Raw genomic sequence first — 23938 nt, forward strand, 5'->3', positions numbered from 1 at the left:
AAGTATAGAGAAATGATATAGGTCCAGAGTTAATAAAATATGTTTGCTAAAAGATGATGTATATATATATATATATATATATATATATCTGTTGGACTGGTTATTGTTATTAATGATCATAAATGACAATGATTTGCTATAAAACTTTCAAATATCAGCCTATTAGCACCCACTTATTCCATGTACTTGGGGGAAGGAGTATTTTTAAAGGGAATCAGGTGTTTTGGATTTGCTTTCTGATCTACCATTTATCATTTGTGTAACCCTGAAAAAAACTCTGATTTTGGTTTCTTTTTTTGTAAAGTGATCCTAATAATATGTGCTTTGAGAAGACAGTGTACTAGGCTTTATAAGTAGTTCAACATCTATAATAGATTTATAGAAGGGGAACAAGGGTCATGCTGTGCTTGCAGAAATGACAATAGTAGACTCACTGCATCTCTTAGTGCTACATTAGCACTTGGGCATCTCCTTGAGGTTTAGCAAAGATTCAGAAATATTTGCTTGGCATAATATGATTGTAATCAAAAGAATCAACAAAGAGGCATGAGTGTCTTTGTCTTTCTCCCAGAAATATGCAGCCATTGCTTCCCCTTGAGGTGGGAAAAGGCAAAAGAAAATGACACCCTAATCCAGATAGAAGTCAGAGTTGAACATCTCTGTTAAGAGGAGTGAGGAAGTATCTCATAGCAATTATCTCAGGAGACCTTTTGGGAATCACTAAGTTAGTAGTGTTCACTGAAGTTTCTCATTTAAAAACAAAACAAAACAAAACTGCTTAACAGACCATTTTGGCATCAACTATTTACATTTTTAGCACAAATATGACAATGTTTAGATTTCTCCTGAATCCCAAATTAAATAATTTATCATACTTCTTTAAAAAAACTATTTTAACTGAATTAAATAAGATACCTTGGAATTGCTTTGGTTTATTTTTTCCCAATTATAAGTGATTTTGAATTTTTCTTGAAATTAAAAATTTACATGCATTTTGTATTTTAAAGAAATGCATTGATTGGTTCCCATATCATGGGATCCCATAATAGCAAATTATAAAAGAACTTTATCAGTTTCCTAAGAAATCTGAAGTCAAAAGGTTAGAAGTAGCAGATAGAAGTAATGAATGACAGTGGAACAAAATGGCAATGAAAGATAGTGGAATGATTCCAAGGGAATAATGGTGATGAAGGTTAGAGGTAGAGAGGAAGCAAATAATGTTCAAGAAGTGATACCTACTATGACTTGGAGTCACGAAGAACACACCTCAACCAGGTAAGAGTGATTGAGATTGAACCTTGCAAAAATAGGAGCTGAGCAGAAAAGAAGTTCTGGAGATATGTGTTTCAATTTTAACTCAAGGCAGCTCTTCCTCCAGTGTCTTTGAAGTATGAATTTATGCCCATTGTGTACTTGGGGATTAATGCCTTTTGGGGAGACAGGGAAGAGCTATGGTATTCTCCTATTTTATGAAAAGTTAAGAATAGTTTTATTGCAAGAATTTTTTCTGTAAATTATGTTTCATTAGTATGATCTCGTAGGATAATAGACAGGGATGTCCTAAAGCCACATGAACTGATCATTAAATTGTCATTGTAAGCATTTACATTTCAGAAATTGTCACATGGTTCAGATGACAGCTTAATTTATTGGTTTATTGATTTCTAGACTTAAGAAAGTGATGGAGACAGTTTAAATATACAAGTGTATTGTGTGTTTTCATTCAACTAGCTAGTTGTTAAACATTTACCAGCACATCCCTAATTAGAGATCTAGGGAAGGGGGTTTTAGCGATCTCTCATTTCACAAAAAAGGAAAATGAGGCCTGGGGAAGTTAATTGGCTTATCTAAGGTCACACAGGTAGTAAGGGTAAAAGGATTAATTTGAACCCCCAGGTTTCTGACTTGAGAGTGAGTGAATTAAACACTTTATGATTTAATTTTTGTTATTAGCTTGTGAACAGAGCTTGCTCTGGAGAAAAATTACCTTCCCTGAATATTTAAACCAAGCTTTAGGATGACAAACCTCACATTGGAGAGGAATATTTTGGTTGTCACACTGAAAATGTCAAGACAGAAATATGCATTACTTAATATCCACTCAAAGCATCTATGAAATGTTTCCTATATTTGGAAGAATAGTATGTGTACAATAGAATGTATAGATAAAGGCAAGTATCCTATCAATTCTAGGTGTGAAATATAGAGGGCATGTTCTGTATAGTACCTTTGTATTACTGGTGACATGATCTACATTAATGGTCAAGACACCAAGACAGCTATAATTCGATCATTAACATTTTTTGAGCCTCTCTTCTGTGCAAGACATTGTGTTAGTTATTGAGGGGAAGGATTAAGACATTATCTCTAACTCTATGGTCTTTATCTCCTAGATGGAGAAATAAGACATGTACACAAATAATTGTGATATATAATAGAATGTGAAAATGCAGTAAGAAGGTCATCTGGGGACTTCTGGCATCTTCCTGGCAGCCCTGAGCTCTGATATGCCCATGAACTAGTGTGTTTGTGTACAAATGAGAGGGACCAACCATTGCATTTTAAAAGCCATGTGGTTCTCCCACTTAGCAGCTGGAAACAAATCTGATTCCTTGGCACATAAGCAGGATTCTAGTTCCCACTTTAAACTCTCCTTCTACCCAACATTGCTTTCCCAAAGTCACTGATCCTATTGTGAGCATTTTCTTGCTTTTCTTTTTGGAGAATGGAAGGAAATATTTGCACTTTACTGAGGAAGAGATGGGAAGAATAACTTAAAGGAAGCAGAAAGGAAAAGTATTTCAATTCTGTGGAGTGGAGTGGAATAAATGTTTGGCTGAGCAGCTTGAAGCCCAGCTGGGAAAAGGCCAAGACTAATTTAACCTTTGGTCAAATGGTTGGGAGTTAGCTAGTTTCCTTTTTCCTCTTACATCACTCTGAGAGATTCAGACAAAAATAATATGGTCCCGATTACATGACATTACAAGCTCTGAAAATACACAAGGGAGGATAGTGTTGAAACCCCTCAGAGACAAATTAATCCTAGGAAAGCAACAGCTGTAAAATTGATATAAACAGGGAAAACAATGGCAATATTGGTTCTAGGATCATTTTAAAGGTATTTTTAATCCAAGCAACAAAAAGGGTTAAAAAGACTGATTTGGAAACAATAGTATTACTTTATAATGACCCTTCAAAAATACCCATCAATTCTTTTTGAACTGCTGTCTGCTATTTGGCACACACTTGCTCATAATCTTTTTTTTCTTTAAATTTGAAATAAATTTGAGGGTATCAATAAATTTATCTTCATTGAGTCTGAGCTCAGACATCAGACTACCTGTTAAGCTCTCATCATCATTTCTCTTGACCATTGTCAATTCCCAACTCAAACAGTCAGGTGTTGGGCACCTGCTCTTCTCCCAGAACCATCTGCAGCCATAGAGGATGCTTCAGTATTTCCTGGAAGCACAGCCTAAGGTCCCTGGAGTACAATCTGCAGAACTTATATGCACCATTTACACTCCAAAAATCAAAATGTTTCCTCTCTCCAGGATGCAGCCCTGCTTCCTCCTTCTTTCCCCACTTTCTCCAACCCTCCAGGCCTACCCCCAGTTGCTTTCAACTTGCATTCTCCTTGGAGAACACAACACAGATTGAACCCAACCCCTGAAATCACAACTGCAGCTGAGCTAAATTGAAGGTAAAGCACCTTTTAGTCATATCCATATGTGAAGTAGGCTTAGCAAACTGTGCCTCAGGGATCTGAAAGATAACAGAACTTCTTAAAGTTACCCTCAAGTTTTGTCTTGGTCCTTCCTTCCATTCAAAGAAGCAGTAGGGTGTTAAGGCTGGAAAGTCATCTTTAGTATTATCTAACCTAACCATTTTATTTTTCAGATTATGAGACCTAATTCCTGAGAAGCAAAGTTGATGCCCAAGATAATGACCTATTAAAGGAAAAATCAAAATGAGAACTTGCTACTTCCATGTTCAGTGCTGACTCTCCAACTCTTTATAAAATTCTGAATTACAGACTTTGTAGGCAAGAAACTTAGGAATTAGTCAGGTCACAAGATGTCATTCATAAAATCAGGAAAAATATCTCTAAGGGATAGGGAACAAAGTAGTAGTCACTGCCAGGACAGCTGGGTTGTTTGGGGAAATCCCTGTTCCCTCAATGGAAGATGCTGTTCTATCTTGTCTTTAAAGGATTTCCCCTTCTCTCCCTTAAAATTTTTTTGAGTGTGATTACATTTGAGAATGAAGAATAATAACTTTTAGGATTTCAATGTAATTCAACAATCAATAATAAAGCATCTATTGAGTACAGGCATGGATCAATTGGTAATGATGCAAAGACCAAAAAAACAAAACAAAGAAATGAACAAAAAGCACCTTGAAATAGAGCTTGTTCTCACGGAGTTGACTTTCTCTTGGATTCAATTCAGACAATGTTGCCTCCCCATGGAAACCAACTCAACAGGCCTAGAACTGCTCTGGTCAACCACCTGGATGAAGACCCAGCAAAGAAGACTGAAAAAAGAGAAGACAGAAAGATAGGAATAAAATCAGAAAGACAAAAAAGAATGATAAGCAATGTCAAAGGCTGCAGAAAAGTCAAGGATGAAGATTTTTAATTAATTAGTAAAGTATGAGATCAGTGGAAACTTTGGAGAGAAAAATTTTGGTTAAATGATTAAGCCAAATGTAAGATTGCATAGAGTTAAGAAGAAAGTGAGAAGAGAGGGAATGAAACTATTATGTGTAACTTGCCCTCCCTAGGGGTTTGGCCACAAATGGGAAGAGAGATGTAGAATGCTAGCTAGCTGGGATAAATGGATCAAGCAAGGGTTTCATCAGGATGGGGAGATATGGTCTTATTTGTAGGTAGTAAGGAAGCAGTCAATAAATAGGCAGAAATTGAAGATAAGTGAGAATGGGGATAGCAGAGGGGACAATCTTCTGGAGAATATGGGTGGGATAGGGTCATTTGTGAATATAGAAGGATTTGCATTGGCCAGGGTAAATGGACAATTCTTCATATGAGACAGAACTGAAAGAGGAGATAGTTGCAGAAGTTATAAGAATGATGCAAGTTGAGGAGGAAAAGACAACTCTTGGCAAAATAGCCTCAATTTTTTTCAGTGAAAGATGAGGCAAAGTTTTCAGTGGAAATGGTTTTGGGGGTGAGGGCAAGGAGATGGGTGGGGTATGGGAGGCTTGAGAAGGGATAGAGAAGTTTGGAAAAACTTGTATGGTGAGTGAGGCAATGAGTCAACTAGGGAGGTATAAAAGAATTGCCTTGAAGCAATGAAGGCCCATTTGAGATTATAGAATAGAAATTTGTATGATTTGCAGATTCCATTTGCATGGAATATGCAGATTTCATAATTTTCTCCAGCTTTGTTCAGCAGCTTGTGAATAGGAATGAAGGCAGTAAATGATGGAAGCAATTCAAAGTAATCCTGGCAAGGCAAGGTCTTCAATAAAGAACCAGAGAGAAGAGGACAGTATAGAAGTGAACTAATTTACCAAATGATCAAGATTGTAAAAGGAGGAAATAGTCAATACATGGTAGGAACTGGTCTATTAAAGAACTGAGTGGTTAAGGGATGGGGATCGCAGGGAGTTTTGGGTTGCAAAGAAGAGGGATAGGTGGGATGACAACAGATTGTAATAGAGAAGGGAATTTCAGAGTTCAAGAACACTGAAATTGTGCATTTGTGTCTGTTATTAGAATATGACCATCTCAGTGTGTAGCTAAAGTGGGATGGAAATGTAGGTCATGGGAAATGAGTAAACTGAAAAATTGGGAGATTAGTGTGTTTGAAGGAGTGTCAATAAATATATGCTGAAATCCTCTACTATAAGGGCAAGAGTTGGAAAGGAGAGAAAACCTGAGCCAGATACAACTCATTGAGCAAAGAAAGGAGTGTCCTAAAAGCAACTGACAATAGTTACCAGAATTTTGATTGGATGCTAGATATGGATTGAGTGAACTTTAGAAGAGGAGGATTCTTGAGTGATGGTGGAAGGGGGAGAATTTGGAAGTGTCAGTGGGAGGCAAGAATTATTCCAACTCTCCCATCTTGGCCAATGAGTCAGGGGAAATGAGTAAAAGTACAACCAGTTCTAGAAAGAGTGGTCAAGGAGACTGTGTGTCATCAGGAAGGAGCCAAGTCTCAGATTGTGTCAGAAGATGGAAAGAGCGAGAAGTGAAAAGATAAATGAATCAACATTTATTGAGCACCTACTATGGGACAGATGCTGTGCAAAGACTGGGGAGTCAAAAAGAGACAAAAGCCAGTCCCTGCCTTCAAGGAGTTTACAATGTAATCATATCCCTAATGATTTGTGGGAGCTTCACTCTCTGTGATGGTGAGGGTATGAGGTCTTTAATGAGGATTATCAAGGCATCCCTAAGGGACTGGTCTTTCAGGCCAGGTATGATAATAGAAATTAATGAAATGGTGTTATTCTCCTTTTTCTGCAGGCTAATTAGACCAGAAGAATGACAGAAAGAGAATGAAGAATGGTATGTCTCTCTTCCTTTCAGTCAGGAAGATTTTAGGTTTTACTGGATTCTGATGTATTAATATTCACATTAGGAAATATCTTTCTTGAAGTTGATAGTTTTGTGAAGACATTCCCCCCCCATTATGATTCTGTTTGTCCTAGTTTTCTTCTGTGAAATGATTAGAACTAGGAGATTGCTAATCAGTGCGATGATTATCCATAATTCAGGGGTCTTAGGATGAAGCATGCTATTTGCTCCTGACAGAGAAGTGATAGTCTTAAAATGAAGAATCAGACATAAAAAAGGTTATCCTCAAAGTCTTCATGCAGTTTCATCTATTAAAGCTTAAAAGTATACAAAGGATTTGGGGACACTTTGTATTTTGAACATGGTTAATGCAGGAATGTGTTTTGTTTGATTATGCATATTTGTTATAAGAATTTTGCTGTTCTTTTCAATTGAGGGTGGGGTGAGAGGGAGAAAATTACTTATTAAGTGAAAACAAAATAAAGGGTTTTTTTTGTGCTGCATGTGTGTATGTGTGTGTGTGCGTTAAGAATCCATGGTCATCTCCTTGTCATGATATGGCATTTAAATAGAACTTAAAAAAAAACTATTTTTTTCCTTGAACATGTAATTTCATTGGCATAGAGAACTTTAAATAAGGACAATCCTTCTAATAATTTATATTAGCACCTTCTCTACAACTTCGAGGTTGACTAGCGACCTGAAAAGTCCAATAACTTAACCATCGTCACACAGACAGGATATGCCATAGACTTTCTGATTCTGAAACTGATTATCTATCCACTGCATATTTTAGAGTTCATAAAGCACTTTTCACACAACTCTGCAAATAGGTAGTACAGAGATTTATATAATTTCTTTAGAAATGATTTCAATGATCTCACTGTGACTTAGTTGCCTACCTAGTTTTGGGTGAGAATGGGGTTATAGAGAGAATCTTATTTAATTCTAGAACCCCTAGATAGCACTCTGAATATGCCCAGAGACTAGAAGGTTAGCAAAAGATATGGTGTGACAAGAGAAACTAAGTTAAGGACATTTTTTCCAATGTACATGGAGACTTAAATCTATTTATGATTTACCCCTAGCTTACAAGCTTGAGAAAATTGGTGTTACTATGCTTCACATCCCATCAGCCATTCACTTGGGAAATATACTCTGCCTTCCTCATATATACTCCCATCTTCAGCTCTGGACACAGTAATCCAAGACATTCTAGTATTTTTAATAAACTTAGAGATATGATGAGAATTTTTTTCACTTGTTCCCCAAACACAATGTTTGTTGGGGGTGGGAGGAATAGTGTTGGAGATCATTGCAACCACAAAGTAGTTCCATTTTGAATGCAGTTGGAGAGAGGGAGGGTGGAAATTAGGCCCAAAAGAGTTCTTGGAAAGGGTATGTAGCTTAATGCTCTGTATATCAATTCATCATCACTGTAATTCTCCAAACCAGAATTCCTTTGTTCAGTCATTTACAGTTGTATCTGTCTCTTTGTGAGTTCATTTGGGGTTTTCTTGGCAAATATACTGAAGTGCTTTGCTATTTCCTTTCTGAACTCATTTTAGTGATAAAGAAACTAAGACAAACAAGGTTAAGTGACTTGCCCAGGATCAAACAGTTAATTATTGTCTAAGGCTAGATTTGCACTCAAAAAGAGAAGTCTTTCAAGTTACTCTAGATCTGGCATTCTATCCTTTGCACCATCCAAAGGTCCCCAAATTTCTTTACCTGTCCACCATTCCCCTTTATAGATTGTCTCAATTTTGTATTTGTATACCAAGTACTTATTACAATGCTTAGCAAACCTTTATTAAATGCTTTTGCATTCCTTGATTCATTAATTCTCAGTTTGGGGAAACTGGTACATTAATTGCTTCCCCAGGGGAATTCAAAAACAGATTCAAATGGTAATATCTCTAGGTTAAAAACCCAGTGGCTTCTCCCCTCCACATAGCTAAATGAAGATCTTTTTTTCTGTTTGAGCCCTGTCTCCACAGGATCTCTGGGATGCTTTCAGTTTTTTGAAGTAAGTGGTTCTCATTTCCCCATCGGCATCCTCTCTGAAGTGGGATGTTTGGGAATGTTACATAAGAGCCCTTCCTTGACTCTTGCCCTGAGACACATATTTATTTTTGCCTGTGGATTCTCCCTCTCCAACAGGATGGGTGTGTAGCGAGTGACCAGATCAGATTCAGCAAAATGAACCTTCCAAGTACCTGCCTTTGCACTGGGGGCAAATCTGGACTTGGTTTCCTTTAATGGAGCTTGGACTTCAAAAGCTAGGAAAGGAATTTGGGGCACTGAAATCCTCCTTCTTCCCAAAGGTTCAGATCTTTGTGGCTTCGGCCACAATAGACTCTTGTAAGTTTTAGAAGAAAGAGAACCTTTGATAGTAGTGAGGGAAAAAAAAATAAAGAAAATCAGTGAAATGCTTTCCTTATTAATGCTAAATAAATACTGCTCTAACCTAGTTGTGTTTCTTTGGCTCATAATCACAATCCTTTGTCTTTTTTTCCCTTTTCCCCCCCCCATACACAATTCCATCCTTGTGTGGCTCTTGCTTATAATTCTTTTGTCCTTTACTTCTTTCTCTTTATATTTTTATTTCTCCATTATTTTCTTTATGATTTCTTAGATTTGTTTCTTTTGCAGTTAGAGTTTTTAGGTTTTGGTTAATATACATACATATATATATATATATATATATATATATATTTTCCCCTCTCCCCTCTTTCTTCTCCTCACTTTGTTTCTCTCCTTGTCACCATTTGTTCTCCATCACCCTCCTTTTTGGCTAGCTGATGTTGGAAACATTTCAGGAATTTTTAATTGGAAATACTATGAGGACTCTTATCACCACTGTTTCATCAGGGAGAGAACAAACGCCTGGGAGAAGATGGTGGGTGATCCCCAGGGTGGGTGTAGTTCAATATCTCACCTAGGTTAACTGGGGCAGCTGGGATCTTCAAACCTAGACTTTGGGGTGGAATGTGAGAAATGAAGTGTGGTCTGTGGGGAGAAAGGGTGTGTTGAGAAATCAAAAATTCCTCTAAAGACTCTGAAAGTGGGGGAAAAGTACAGGATGGAGATGTGGATAAAAGAAAGAAAATAACCGGGGTTTTGACTGGGTATTGCTCCTTTTAACAAATTACCTCATAACTTTATGTGAGAGAGATTAAGTGGAGCCTGGAATCCAGAGAGAAATCAGTAATACCCCTTTGTCAGAGTCACTTGCCCTTCTGATATTTATTATTTATCATGGTTCCATTTTCTGGACCAGTAGATAAAAGTGATTCATTTAGATCACATTTCCTGGGACATGACCAATCTCCCTTTTTAAAAAAAATTAAAGCTTAAAACAAAAGCTATATGTGAGAGAATAGAAATATAACCAGTTTTTTTCATTATGAAACATGTTTGATCCTTCTCTTCCTAAGCCATTCTGACACATTCTCTGTTCCTAAAGTTCATCCTTCATCTAAATTTCACATAAAAACTCTTATCTCCATTTCTTTTTCATCATGCTTCTTATAGTCTTGTTTTAACAATAATACTCTTCCAGAAATATTGTATAATTATCAGTCATGGAATACACAATCTTCAAAAGAGAAGAAAATGAGGGTCACAGAAAGGGCATCAGAAAAGGGAATGGGGTCTGTGAATAAACAATTACATACAAAGGACAGTGAAGAAGCATGTAAAGGATGTGAGCATATTAACATATAAATGGAAAAAAAGGAGGGTCTGGTTATTTAGTAAGAGTTAGAAATAACCATTGAACTATTAGCATATTCTTTTGGTATCCACATAACATTGAGAAATCTACACAATAGCCTTCACCAGGTTTGGTGAACACTCAGTGGCAGACATTTAGGAAGACAAGAATAAAAGTCATTACTTTGTTGGGATAAGTTAGGAAAGTATGAATGGTTTGTTATCTGCATGGGTTAGGGGTGCAGGGAAGTATCCATATAAAGACCCATCAGAGTATTGGAGTACCAGTCCTTTCTCTTAGATCAATGGCAGTCTTCATATCTACAAATGATTCCAAGAAACCCAAGTGGACATTTTTCAGCAGGGATACAAAGGGAAATGCTAGTGGATCAATCTTTTATTCTATAGTTATTATTCTGTAGTTAATTAGCCAAAGTTCTATAAGTAACTATTGTGGAACAGGAGGATCAGTATCTTATGGTAAAAGTATATCAATACTTATTCTTGCCACTTCCTCTTTTCCTGGAGGTGCCTGAGCAAGAGGAAGGGTATTGCCAAGGACAGCACAATGGCTTTTTGGAACTACTTATACTTATTCTTTCCTCATAATCCCCATATCCATGCACAGGAGTAGCAACAGGTAGAGGTGGTAAAGACATTAACATGAACTCAATATCTACTCTGTGAATTACTGTCCACTGGAAAATTAAGTTTCCTTGACACAGGAATTCACTTACTGCAACTAAATGGTTATATGCACAAGAACAATATTTTTGACATATATACATATGCATATATCAACACACATAGTTGTATGAATATTTGTATGTACATATGCATATATGTGTAAATGAGTATATTGAATATAGGAATAAAAGTTATAATTTTATTACTATAGGAAATTCTTAGATGAGAAAATTCCTTCTGCAACTTATAATCTTAGTTGTCTAGAGCAGACATGTCAAATAGTCAGTTCACAACACTAATGAGTGTCACAGGAATCAGATTAAAATGTAATTAGGAGATAATTAATTAAATAAAAATGCAATAGAATGTACATAATATTAGTCTGTGGTTTTTGAAGTCAATATGCTGCCTGCATGGATCCTTATGTAAAGTTTAGTGACCTCATTTCTATTTGAACTTGACACCACTAGCCTAGAATCCTGAAATTTTAAATGATTTTACTAAGAGTTCCATAGTAGATGCTTGGAAAGGTAGGATTAATTTTTCTTAGTCCTAAAGCTGATTCTCTATCCACTATTCTATGCTGCCCTTATTTTATAAAATACAATATTAAAAATCAACACTGCTGCATCCTTAATTAAGTCATGAAAAAGGAATAGGCTGACTTCAACAAGTAATTTTCTTTAACCAACCTCATATTCAGTTATACAAAACCCTGAAAAGTATAGACTACAAGATTCCACTAAACTTATTAGTTTTATTCTATATTTTTAAAAATTTAATAACTGATTTAATTACAATACAAAATTCCCTTAAACAAAATATCTTCTGAGCAAATATCAAAATCATTGAAGATTCCTTAACAGATATGACAACAAAGTTAACTTTACTTAATAACCTATTAATATCAAGCAAGGCAGGCAAAAATGTTTGCTGACCTTATGGAGTATGACCCATGCAGGTACAAATAGAAAATATTATTCCTTTTATAAATGATGAAGTCCTTCTCATGCTGTTGCTTGTAATTCTTAAAATCTTGAAGAACCTTTTAAATGAAATCTTTGATCACTCAAAATGATGCAAATAAACTATCCATAATGGAAAAACCAAGTAGATGAATAATCTCTATTTTCAAAACTATGATATTCAGTTCATGGACAACTCAAAGACCTGATCCATTGTATGTGAATGTAATTATTGAAGTATATATAAACAGCAGATGGGCACCTTGTATATTTATATCTGGATGTATAAATAGATACAGATATATATGTGTGTGTGTACATTTATCTGTGTGTCCATAAAGCTAGATATAGAATTGATCAGGACAATAATGAGTTGGATTGTCTTTAGTAAATGGTTTAATGCTTTTAATGACCTCAAACTCCTCTCTATAACAAAGATCTATCTTTTAACATTAATATTCTGGTGATACAAATTGACTACAAATGTAATCTCTGAGAATTTAAGCTGCAGGTCACCCAAAAGGCAATGGAGAGAAGTAGGGTGAGCTACAAGAAGTCAATAAAATTACCAGTGAAGAAGAGTCCAAGAGAAATAACATTAAGGACTTCAGTAGATCAATCCTATTGTGAAAGTGAGGGATAAACAATGGAAAGAATGCATATTCATGGAATTCATTCAATGACCAGAGATCTTTTGGGATGCCACTAGCATGTATGAGGCAATATACACAACAGTCACTCAGGATGAAATGCCATTGAGAGTTTGGAATTATACCATTGGAGGAAGTACCTACCTCAATGAGATCACAGATCTTTTGAAGTTGGTAGTATTAGAAGAGTCCCCTACTGCATCCCTAAACATATAATACACTATGTGGTTCCCCACTTTACATAATCTTAGTTTCATATCTAACACCAAAAATCTGTCCCTTAGTCTCTGAAGCAATTAAACTAGTAGGTACATTTTCTCAGGACCAAGCCATAGAACAATTGCAAAGCGAAATAAATTACATGTATATCTATATATCTATATATCTATATCTATATCTATCTATCTATCTATCATCTATCTATATTACAAAGAAATGTAGAAAGTACTGTTATCAATTTGCATGCAACTGGAGTGATTCACAAAACAATCTCTAGGACTTCATAATTTGTCTAAATCTACATGTAGAAAATACATAGCAGGGCAGCTAGGTGGTGCAGTGGATAGAGCACCGGCCCTGGAGTCAGGAGGACCTGAGTTAAAATCCGACCTCAGACACTTAATAATTACCTAGCTGTGTGGCCTTGGGCAAGGCACTTGACTCCATTGCCTTGCAAAAAAAAGAAAAGAAAAGAAAGAAAAGAAAATACATAGCAAAAATCTGCTGATACTTTGCCTGGAAATATCTGCCCATTTAATACATTCTAACACTGAATCAGAATTTATAGCGAGGCTTGTGACCTTTTTTTCATATTGTGCTAAGGGCTTTACAAAGTTCAGAGTATATCTTCTCACAGTATTCTAGGGACATATTTTATAGAAATGGAGTAAAATCAGGGAGCAAGAGTTGACCTATTAGTATTGTCTGGGTCACTTCCTGCTTGGTGTTGAAGCCACTTAAAATTGAATATTTTGATATTTTGAGAATTTTCAGATATTTTTCTTTTAAAACTTGTTAAGGATAGGAACTGAATCTGTGATTTTACTGATTTTGGAAACACCTGGAGCAGAGAACCGACTTTGCTAAAGAAGATCCAGACCTTCTCTGTTATTGAATCTTAGAGCACTGCCCAGAGCAGGGGTGGGGAACCTTTTTTTCTGTCAAAATACAGCTTAGCCTCCTGTATTTTGTCAAACATTGAATCAATTCACCCCTAAAAGCTCATAGATTTTCGAGTCCCACCTGTTGTTGCCTCGACAGTGCCAGACCAAATAATTTTGGGAGGCCTTTTTAGTCTGAACTTTCCCCATCCCTGACCTAGATCATGGAGAGGCTCTGTGATTTGTCCAGGTATTACAGTGAGAATAGTCAAGGTGGGACTTGAAACTGGGTCTTCATGGCTTCAAGCCCAACTTACTCTCCTAAACCCTATGCAACTTCTTATTAAACAAAAGGAAGACAAAGAGGAAATGAATTTAAAAAAAATGAAGGAAAGGGGGGGGAACTCAAAAAAATGGAAAAAATAGAATAGGAAATCATGTAGAACAGAGTGCTGTAAGAAAATGAAAATACCAATAAGGATATTGTTTAGCCTATAAAGCCAAACATAGAATGTTGAAGCTGGACAATACTTAGAAAAATATTAGGTCCAATTCCATTGATGGTCTTTCAATCCAGAGACCTCAGGATGGAACCTTAAGGGGTTAATGCTCTGCCTAGAGTGCTTAGTGAATGCAAGGCCAGTATTACTACTTCACTATATCATCTCTAACCTAGTGCATCACATGGGTCACCATGCTAACACATGGTGTGTTTTTTTCCTAAAACAAAATATCATCACCTGATCTTAGTTAAGTAACTGTGAACTTGTAAAAGTCTGGTTGTTGCTCCCGAGAGAACCATTTAAATGGGTTTTCAGATGAACTTACACATACAAACACTTTGCAATGTTTGTTTAATTATTTATCATAGCCTTATTGTGAGAGATACACATAGTTTCCTCTAACTATTTCACAGATGGGTTAACTGATATTTAGAAAGTGGGTCATCGCCAAGACTTTCTAGCACCTCAGTATGGGCGATGAAAATAAAATCCATTCCTCTACAATCTGGGTTCCTTCAGTCTAATGTCTCATAGTTTATAAATGGAAAATATGCAGTATTAAGAGATTTAAAATTTCAAGCCAAGTCCCCAGATGCTGGGGGTTCGTTTGTGTTTGACCAGAAAGCAACATCTCATTGATGTCCATGAAGTAATCTTACTTAAAAAAAAGGCACACATGGTTTCAGAATCTGGACCACCTGCAAATTTCAGGTATTTAAAAGTATACAGTTAGTAGATTTGGTCTTAGTTTGCATATGCCAGAAGGAATTTTGCAACGTCAAGATTTGGGAAAGGGAAGATGACTTGTGCTTCCTTCTCAGGGATGGATACTCTTTCTCTTTCTGCTTAGTGACCACCAAACTCTTACCTTGAGGTTCTCCTTTGTGGATGCCTGCAATTGGGCATTTCCACATTACCACCATTTCCACAGTACCCTTCTTTTGGGCCTGCATCTCACTCTTTTGATACAATTATTCATTGTAGAACTACTTTGTATGGCTGTTATCACTAACTTCCTCTCCTATCAAATCTCTCCCTGTCTCTGTCTATCTCTCTATTTCTGTCTCTCTCTCTCTCTCTCTCTCTCTCTCTCTGTCTTTGTCTCTGTCTCTGTTTCTGTCACTCTTTGTCTCTATCTCTGTCACTGTCTCTCTCTGTCTTTCTGTCACTCTGTCTTTCTGTCACTCTGTCTTTCTGTCTCTGTCTTTGTCCTGTCTCTCTCTCTCTCTCTCTCTCTCTCTCTCTCTCTCTCTCTCTCTCTCTCTGTGTGTGTGTGTGTGTGTCTGTCTCTGTCTCTGTCTCTCTTGTATATGTCCCAAGTGAAAAAAATCCTAATCATGTCCCTGAATTGATTAAAAGAAGAATATTGTGTTTCTAGGAAAGGATATGAAAATTATGCAATTAAAAAGAAAACTTCTCTAGAAATAAAAATTCATTATGTCTGTAATTTACCTCCAAAAATGCTGAAAAACTATTCAGGACTCTTTCTTATTTCTAATGAGCTGAATTTTTAACTCAGGGCCTTAAAAAAATACAAGTAAGAAATACTGGCAGGTTTGCTCATTTGAGAGAAGGAAGCAAAAAATCTGTCCATCCCTCACCTAGGGAAGTGGAAAGCCTTAGAATCAAAGGAGAAATAGTCTTGCTACATTTATGCTTTAACCCCATTTTACAGGTGGAGAAGCTAGAGTGGCTATCTTAAAGAAGATTATTCAGGGACAAGAGGCTCTCAAAGGCAAGATATTGTTTTCGAAGGGAGTTTCTCAAAAGAGAAAGAAAATAGAAATATGAATTGCTAAAAAAAAAGTGATGAATACAATCCATTGAAAACTAGAACTCCTGATCAAGGTTTAGGTGGCAAGGAAAGGGAGGAGAAGAAAGAAAGGAAGGAAAGGAGAGGAGAAAAGAGGAGATGAATTAAGGAAGCATAACTTTCTGGGGGGGTGGATGATGTAGTGTTTTTTGAAAGCACTCAGGTGCCACTGTAACATCGCCCATTCCTTTCTGCTACTGACTGGTTCTTCTCCGTATTCATTCTTTCTCTCTTGGTTCAGGGGCAGTCTTGTGAGGATACTCTGGAATATTAATCAGTACCTTACCACAATTGCAGAAATTTTTGCTCTAATTTACTCAGCCCTGACACTGGAATAGCACAAGGAAAATATTTCCTCTCAAGGGATATATTTCTCTCTCACAATGTTAAACAGCAAACTTATCGGCTTAGGGTAAATAACTATTAATGAACATATAATTTATTAGCAGTATCAAGTAACATAAAAACACAGATAAATATTTAAATACCTTCTCAACTAGTCTGGGGGGGTGGAATTTGAGGAAAGGGATTTAGATTTAAACTTAGAAAAGCAGAGGGAAGAAAGGAGAATCTTAGAAAAAAAGGGAAGGAAAGAGGAATTATTTTTCAGCATTAGCTATTTTCTTTTATCTTAGTGTTTAACGTCTCCCTTTCCCAGCTTTCCCTCGACAGAAACCAAAATTATCTGCTCTGAATTCTCTTTTCCTCTACTCCACACCTCAGAAAAGAGGGAAAGAATATTTCTTTTTAAGGAACAGTTTCCTTCTTTTAAACTCAATAGACTCTATGCAAAGTATCTCTAAATCTATGAGCCTATGAATCTTCTTTTCACTTCATTTCCCTTCTCTCCCCCATTCCCTCCCTCTCTTCCTCCCTTCCTTCTTTCCTTCTTTCCTTCTTTCCATCCTTCCTTTCTTACAAAAAAGGTATATCTTCTACCTGGAGTGATCATCTTGACCATGACACAACTTTTCCTTACCTTTCTTTTCCCAGATCTTCATCAGTTGATAGTTTTCTACTTTTTTCATTTTCTCCTTAACCTTTATTGCAGTCTATAAACATTCTAGGATCTCCCCCATTCTTCAAACACTTTGACTTGACTTGCTATCCTCAATAGTTAAATAAAACATTATGTTTTAAGTGGTAAAATAAAGATAAGATATATTGCAGAAATTTAGAGGGAGGAGAGAGTACTATGAACTGAAGCAGAAGGGCAATATTTCATGAAGAATGCAACTTGACCTGGCTTTCCAAAGTCCATCCCTTACCCAGGGCATGTATTCTAGGTTTGATGCAGAGATAGTATCTGCCCTCACACCCATAAAATTGAGAAAAATGAAATAAGCAACAAACTTAATGATGGTGACGTTGAGGAGAAACAGACGCACTATTTCTTTGCAAATTAAGTTTAAACTAGTTGAGTCTTTTAAGAGACCAATCTAGTAGAACTTAACAAACAAAAGTTACAAAGGTAATTATAGTATTTGACTCAAGGATTCCATTTTTGAAATTTTGAAATAAAACAAATAAAATCTTTCTTTTCAATTTTTTTCCACAGCAGTCTTTATTTGTAATTGCATTAAAATAGAAGCAATTTCAATATTTCATAATGGGAATAGATAGTGATATTATGATGGTGTTTTGCTCTTCATTTTCAAAGACCATGACATCAGGGAGGTGATGCCACAGTAAGCACATGAATTGGATTTGAGTGAGGGAGTGCTATGTTAAGTCATCAGACTCACTTTCTCCTCCAGAGCCATTTGGGTCCATTGTCCATATATGAATCATGGAGACTGGAGATAGCTCTAGTTGTAGGATTGTAGATAGTATGGGCTTTACTTTTCTGATTCTGCTTTTTTTTCCACTGTGCAGTATTTAATAAATATATTTTTGTATGCTCATACTCAATACTAATTTGCAAATAGTCTGTTGTGTTAATATACAATTATATAGGGGCACCTCAAAGACACAGTAGGTAGTGCCCTGGACCTTGAAGTTGGGAGGACTTGAGTTCAACTTTGACTTCAGACACAATAGTTGTGTGACCTTGGATGAGTCACTTAAACTATTTGACTCTGTTTCTTCAATTGTAAAATGTGGATAATCATAAACCTACCTCATAGGGTTGTTGTGAGAATCATATGAAATCATATTTATAAAGCACTTGGCAAATAGAAAGTGCTCAATAACTTCTTATTCCCTACTCCCCTTAATAATGAAAGCTTACTTTCACATGTTTCATTCTATTTCTAAACTGGATTTTCTCTACAAGTTAGTGAAGCATAAAATCACCAAGATCTGTACCCTGGAGGGCAGTTTCCCCTTATGGTTGTTGTCCTTTCATTCTTCCCCATGATCCTTCATCTTACCTACTGTGATAATGCACACCTGGTCTCCCATCTTTCCCTTGCTTTATTCCTCATCCCGGTCTTGCTTGGGTTTAAACCCTTGTTGGAGTTCAGTTTTCAACAGGGTGGAGCTAGTTTTGGCATAGGCCTCTCTAGTTGTTTTGCACATCTCACTTCAAACATACTCCTGCTGGCTTTAATTAGGCCTTAGGAGTGTCCTTTGGGACTGGCCCTCATGAAATGAGGTGACCCTGCTCACCAGGTCTGTTCCCCTGGGTCCTCTCCATTCTGTGCCTATCACAACAATTTCTGTTTTCCATTTCCCATTTTCTGCTGTGGGCTACAACGTGCTCTTGTACTTTGTAAGTACAAGAACCTTGGCTTTTGGACTGTCACTCAAAGGGATCAGCTTTATCAAATGTTCCCAAAATCCAGACTCAGTCTCTTCACAGTGGAAACTCACATTTTGGTAGTAAATGTTGATAGCTCTAAGGTAAATCAACCCAGAGAATAATTGTTGTTAGGAAAGTTTGTCTTTGGTAATTGGCTTGTTTCCCCTTCCAGGAGTTCATTCCTACCACCCATCCCTCTCCAGGGTCCCATTCTCTTGCTCTTATTGCTCTATTAAACTAATCCCCAACTAAAAATATTAGCTGATAAGAGCGCATGGCCTTTGTACTTTGAGGGATGTTTACACTTTAATAGCCGTCTGGTGAAGACCAAAGAAGGTTCACAATTTAAAAGAATGGACTTTTTGAGAAAGAATTGTAGGTTTTAGAGAAATAGTCTGGAGAAATGGACCAAGGCAGAGGGAGGTGCTTCCTGGGGCCCTTCACATTACACAACCTAGGCCACTGACTTCTATAACCACTGTTAATACCTGTCTGTTTCCATAAGTCTACAGATAGGCACTTTACCTATGGCTCTGGCTATGGAGTCTGAGGTGGCTAGTTGCAGAAGTCTGTCACAAATTTGAATAAATTTGGTAATGATAAAAATCTGAGAAGGTTGCAAAATGCATTAAAGACTTCTAAGTAATGTGTGAGTTCAGGAAAGTGAAAAGAGAAGTCTATAATGGAATTGTTGAGAAGTTCTCTTAGAGAAGATGTGACCTGCTTTAGGTTGTTCAATTTAGATAGGGGCAGAGAAGAGGGAGAAGATTGCAATGTGGAGGGTGGGGTGGGTATAGCATAAGCAATGTCAAATTTATGAAGATCATGGAATGTTGGGATAATAAGAAAACTAACTTGACAGACAGAAACTGCTTCTGAACTCACTTTAGGGATTCTGAGTTTTAATTTGACATGGGACTCTCAAGATGTTTTTTGGATTAGTCCCAAGTATCTTACAGATGCCATCTAGGTGACCTCAAACTGGAGTATGTTTTCTTCTGGAGTGGCAGGATGAGCCTTACATCTTGATACTTTTAATGAATAAATGATTAAGTCTCCCTTGCTAGTGAACTTGAGCTGGTTCATACTGGCTATAGATCGTTAAGTTTTCAGTGTAAGTATTTGCACTCCAAATATAAGCAAATAATACAAGTCAGGACTTGATTTAATGTTTTGATTGTTGCAATTTTAAAAAGTGATGGAGAATATATCAATAATTCAGATTAAACATAAATATCAATATCTATCATCTATCTCTCTATTTCTCTATTTCTCTCTCTCTGTCTCTCTCTCTCTCGCTCGTTATCTTTTAGTTGTTAAATATTTTCCAATATACTCTAGATATTCCCCCTATTGCTGGAAATCATAATCTGTCTGTACCTTCTTACCCAGTATGATTCTTCTATATGTTCTTCCATAAATCTTCCACAAAGGATTTCTCCAATGCATTGGAGAATTCCCTTTGAATCTTCTAATATTTCATGGATAACAAGTTATCTAGCACTTGAGTTATCATTTCTCTCCCTTTCTATACAACCAGCAATTTTACCAGCCATATACCCACTATACATGTGACTCTTTTCTGGTCATACATGTCAGGGATGACATTTTTTGATTCTCAGTCAGTGTATGTTATTATTCAAAGCCTATTGTTTCTTAATTATGTCCACCAAGCATCTTTCTGTTGTTATTTGAGTCATTCACAAATTTAGATTTTCTTGTAATGGTTTTGGGCAGTAGCAGGATTCAAATAAATTAACAACCAGTTCGGCGAACTTAACATAAAATTAGGTATCGGTTGTATGGAATTGGTGTGAACTGGCTGATCCCCATCACTGGATGTGGGACATTGTTATTAGCATTATAAATTTCTTTAATAGTAGTTTTCTAAGCCAATGAAAGGACTGACATGGTTTTAAAAAAAACTTTAAGGCACTATATGCTATGGTACAATAACAAAAAATGAAACAGGCTTTTTCCCTCATAGAATTTTCTTTATTGTATGCCACAGGGTTCCTGACTTCAAAGAGTTTACAAAATAGTAAGAAAACAGCATATATATATATAGATATAGAGATAGAGATAGAGATAGAGATAGAGATAGAGATAGAGATAGAGATAGAGATAGAGATAGAGATAGAGATAGAGATAGAGATAGAGATATCTGTATTGTAAAAGGGGGACAGCTAGTTGTAATAGTGGATAGAGAACCTGTTCCCTCATCTGTAAAATGAACTGGAGAGGAAAACGGCAAACCACTCTAATATCTTTGCCAAGAAAACCCCAAATGGGGTCACAAAGAACTAGATATTATTGAACAACTAAACAACAGACACTATGAAATAATATCTATAGGCTATATAAGAAGTACAAGAAAAAGTGTTACGTGATGTCCAATGGAGGGAAAATATTATTAGCTGATCAGAAAGCTCAGAAACTTTTATGATTTCCATATTAGAGACACTGACCAACCGCCACCTCTGAGGGTGGTATTGTGGATCCTGGAAACCTCTCAAGAGTTTAAAGTGCCAGTTGATCGATTTAACCAGCTATGTAGCTTGTGATGAGTTGGCTTGCACCAACCTAGAGAAGAGCCATCTACACACATGTTTTCACTAAACATTTCAGCTAAAAATGTATCTGAATCTTTCCAACAGATTTATGCCATGCTATCTTTTTTATTTTTTTATTTTCTTTTTTTTAATTTATTTTTTATTCTCATTTTGTACAAATGTTTTTCTTTACATTAATAAAATATACTTGTTTACAAGTAAACAAAATACCCCTCCCCCCATGAATATAGATAGACTTGCTTGGGCAAAAAAGTAAAGGGGGGGAAGAAAAAAATTAAAATTAAAAAATAATAGTAATAATTGTAGGTATGGCCAGGTGGTGCAATGGACGAAGCACCAGCCCTGGAGCCACGAGCACCCGAGTCCACATCCAGCCTCGTAAACCCAATAATCACCCAGCCATGTGACATGCAAGCCACCCGATCCCCACTGTCCTGCAAAAACCAAAAAGAAGAAAAAAAAAAGACCCAAAATAAAATAAAATAGTAATAATAGTAGGGGTGGCTGGGTGGCAGACAGAGCAATGGCCCTCAAGCCAGGAGCACCTGGGTCCGAATCCAGCCCCAGGCACCCAATGATTACCCTGCTATGTGGCCCCAGGCAGGCCACCCAGCCCCACTTGCCCTGTACCCTCCCCCAAATAATAATAACAAAAAATGTGTTTCAGTCTTTGTTCCAACACCAACAACTCTGTCGTGAGTGGATCACATTCTTTATGATAAGTCCATCACAAAAGTTACTTCCATATTTTTCCAACGTTGCCATTGCTGATCGCAACTACCTCCTTTCTTATTTCTCTACTACTATGTACTATATTTTCTCTCTACTTTCACTCTGACTCTGCTGTAGGGTTGCTGAGTGGTGCAGCAGACAGATCCCTGGTCCTGGGGCCAAGAAGCCCTGAGCCCCCATACCACTCCTTAGGCCCAGAATCCACCTGGCCCTATGGTCCTGGGCAGGCCATCCAATCCCAGCCCCTTGCAAGAAGCAAAAAAAAGAAAATGTGTTATATCTGACCACTGTCCCCCCATGGTCCATCCTCCCCTCCTTTATTCACATCCCCACACCTTCCTCCTGCTCCCCCCTCCTTCTTACTCTAGTTGTCTATACCCCATTGAGTGTATTTGCTGTTTCCTCTCCTAGCCATCTCTGATGAGAGCAAAGGTTCTCTCATTCCCCCTTGCCTCCCCCCTTCCATATCATTGCAATAGCTCATTGTAATAAAAAAAAAAATCTTATTATGTGAAATAGCTTGGACTATTCCCCCTCTCCTTTTTCTTTCTCCCATTCCATTTCCCTTTTTTTCTTATTGACTCCATTTTTACACCATATTTTATCTTCGAATTCAGCTTTCTCCTGTGCTTCAACTATAAAAGCTCCCTCTACCTGCTCTATTAACTGAGATGGTTCATATGAATGTTATCAGTATCATTTTTCTATACATGCAGTTCATCCTCATTAAGTCCCTCATATTTCCCCCCTCTCCTCCAATCTCCATGCTTCACCTGAGTCCTGTATCTGAAGATCAAACCTTCTGTTCAGCTCTGGCCATTCCAAAAGGAACCTTTGAAATTCCCCTGGTTCATTGAAAGTCCATCTTTTTCCCTGGAAGAGGACATTCAGTCTTGCTGGGTAGTTCATTCTTGGCTGCATTCTAAGCTCTTTTGCCTTCCAGTATATTGCATTCTAAGCTCTACAAACTTCCAATTTAGCTGCTGCTAAGTCCTGTGTGATCCTGACTGCAGCTCCACGATATTTGAACTGTGTCCTTCTGGCTGCTTGTAATATTTTCTCTTTGACTTGGGAGTTCTGGAACGTGGCTATAATATTCCTGGGGGTTGGTTTTTTGGCATCTCTTTCTTGGGGGGGATTGGTGGATTCTCTCCATTTCTATTTTGCCCTCTGCTTCTAGAATATCAGGGCAATTTTTCTGTAGTAATTCTCTGAAAATGATGTCAAGTCTCTTTTCCTGATCATGACTTTCAGGCATTCCAATAATTTTCAAATTATCTTTCCTAAGTCTGTTTTCCATATCAGTTGTTTTTTCAATGAGATATTTCACATTTTCTTCTAATTTTTCATTTTTTTGGTTTTGAAGTATTGATTCCTGATTTCTGGTAAATTCATCAATCTCCCTGAATTCTATTCTTTGTCTAAAGGATTTATTCTCCTCAGAGAGTTTTCTTATCTCTTTTTCCATCTGGCCAATTTTGCTTTTTAAAGCATTCTTCTCCTCCATAACTTTTTGAACTGTTTTATCCATTTGACCTAAGCTGTTTTTTAGCATGCTATTTTCTTCAGCATTTTTTTGGATTTCCTTGACTAAGCTGCTGACTTCATTTTCATGTTTTTCCTGCATCTTTCTCCTTTCTTTTCCCAGTTTTTCTTCTAACTCCCTCATTTGATTTTCAAAGTCTTTTTTGAGCTTTATCATAGCCTGAGCCCAATTTCTGTTTTTCTTGGAGTCTTTAGATGCAGGAGCTTGTGCTTCCTCATCTTCAGACTGAGTATTTTTATCCTTCTTGGGCTCATTTGAAAAATATTTCTCAATGGTCTTCCTCTTGTTTCTTTGTTCATTTTCCCAGCCTAAGCCTGTTTTGGGGGGGACACTCCCACAAGGGTCTCAGTGTGTGAGGTTCT

Source organism: Macrotis lagotis, chromosome 4 (assembly GCF_037893015.1).
Source record: "Macrotis lagotis isolate mMagLag1 chromosome 4, bilby.v1.9.chrom.fasta, whole genome shotgun sequence".
In the NCBI taxonomy this organism is placed as follows: domain Eukaryota; kingdom Metazoa; phylum Chordata; class Mammalia; order Peramelemorphia; family Peramelidae; genus Macrotis; species Macrotis lagotis.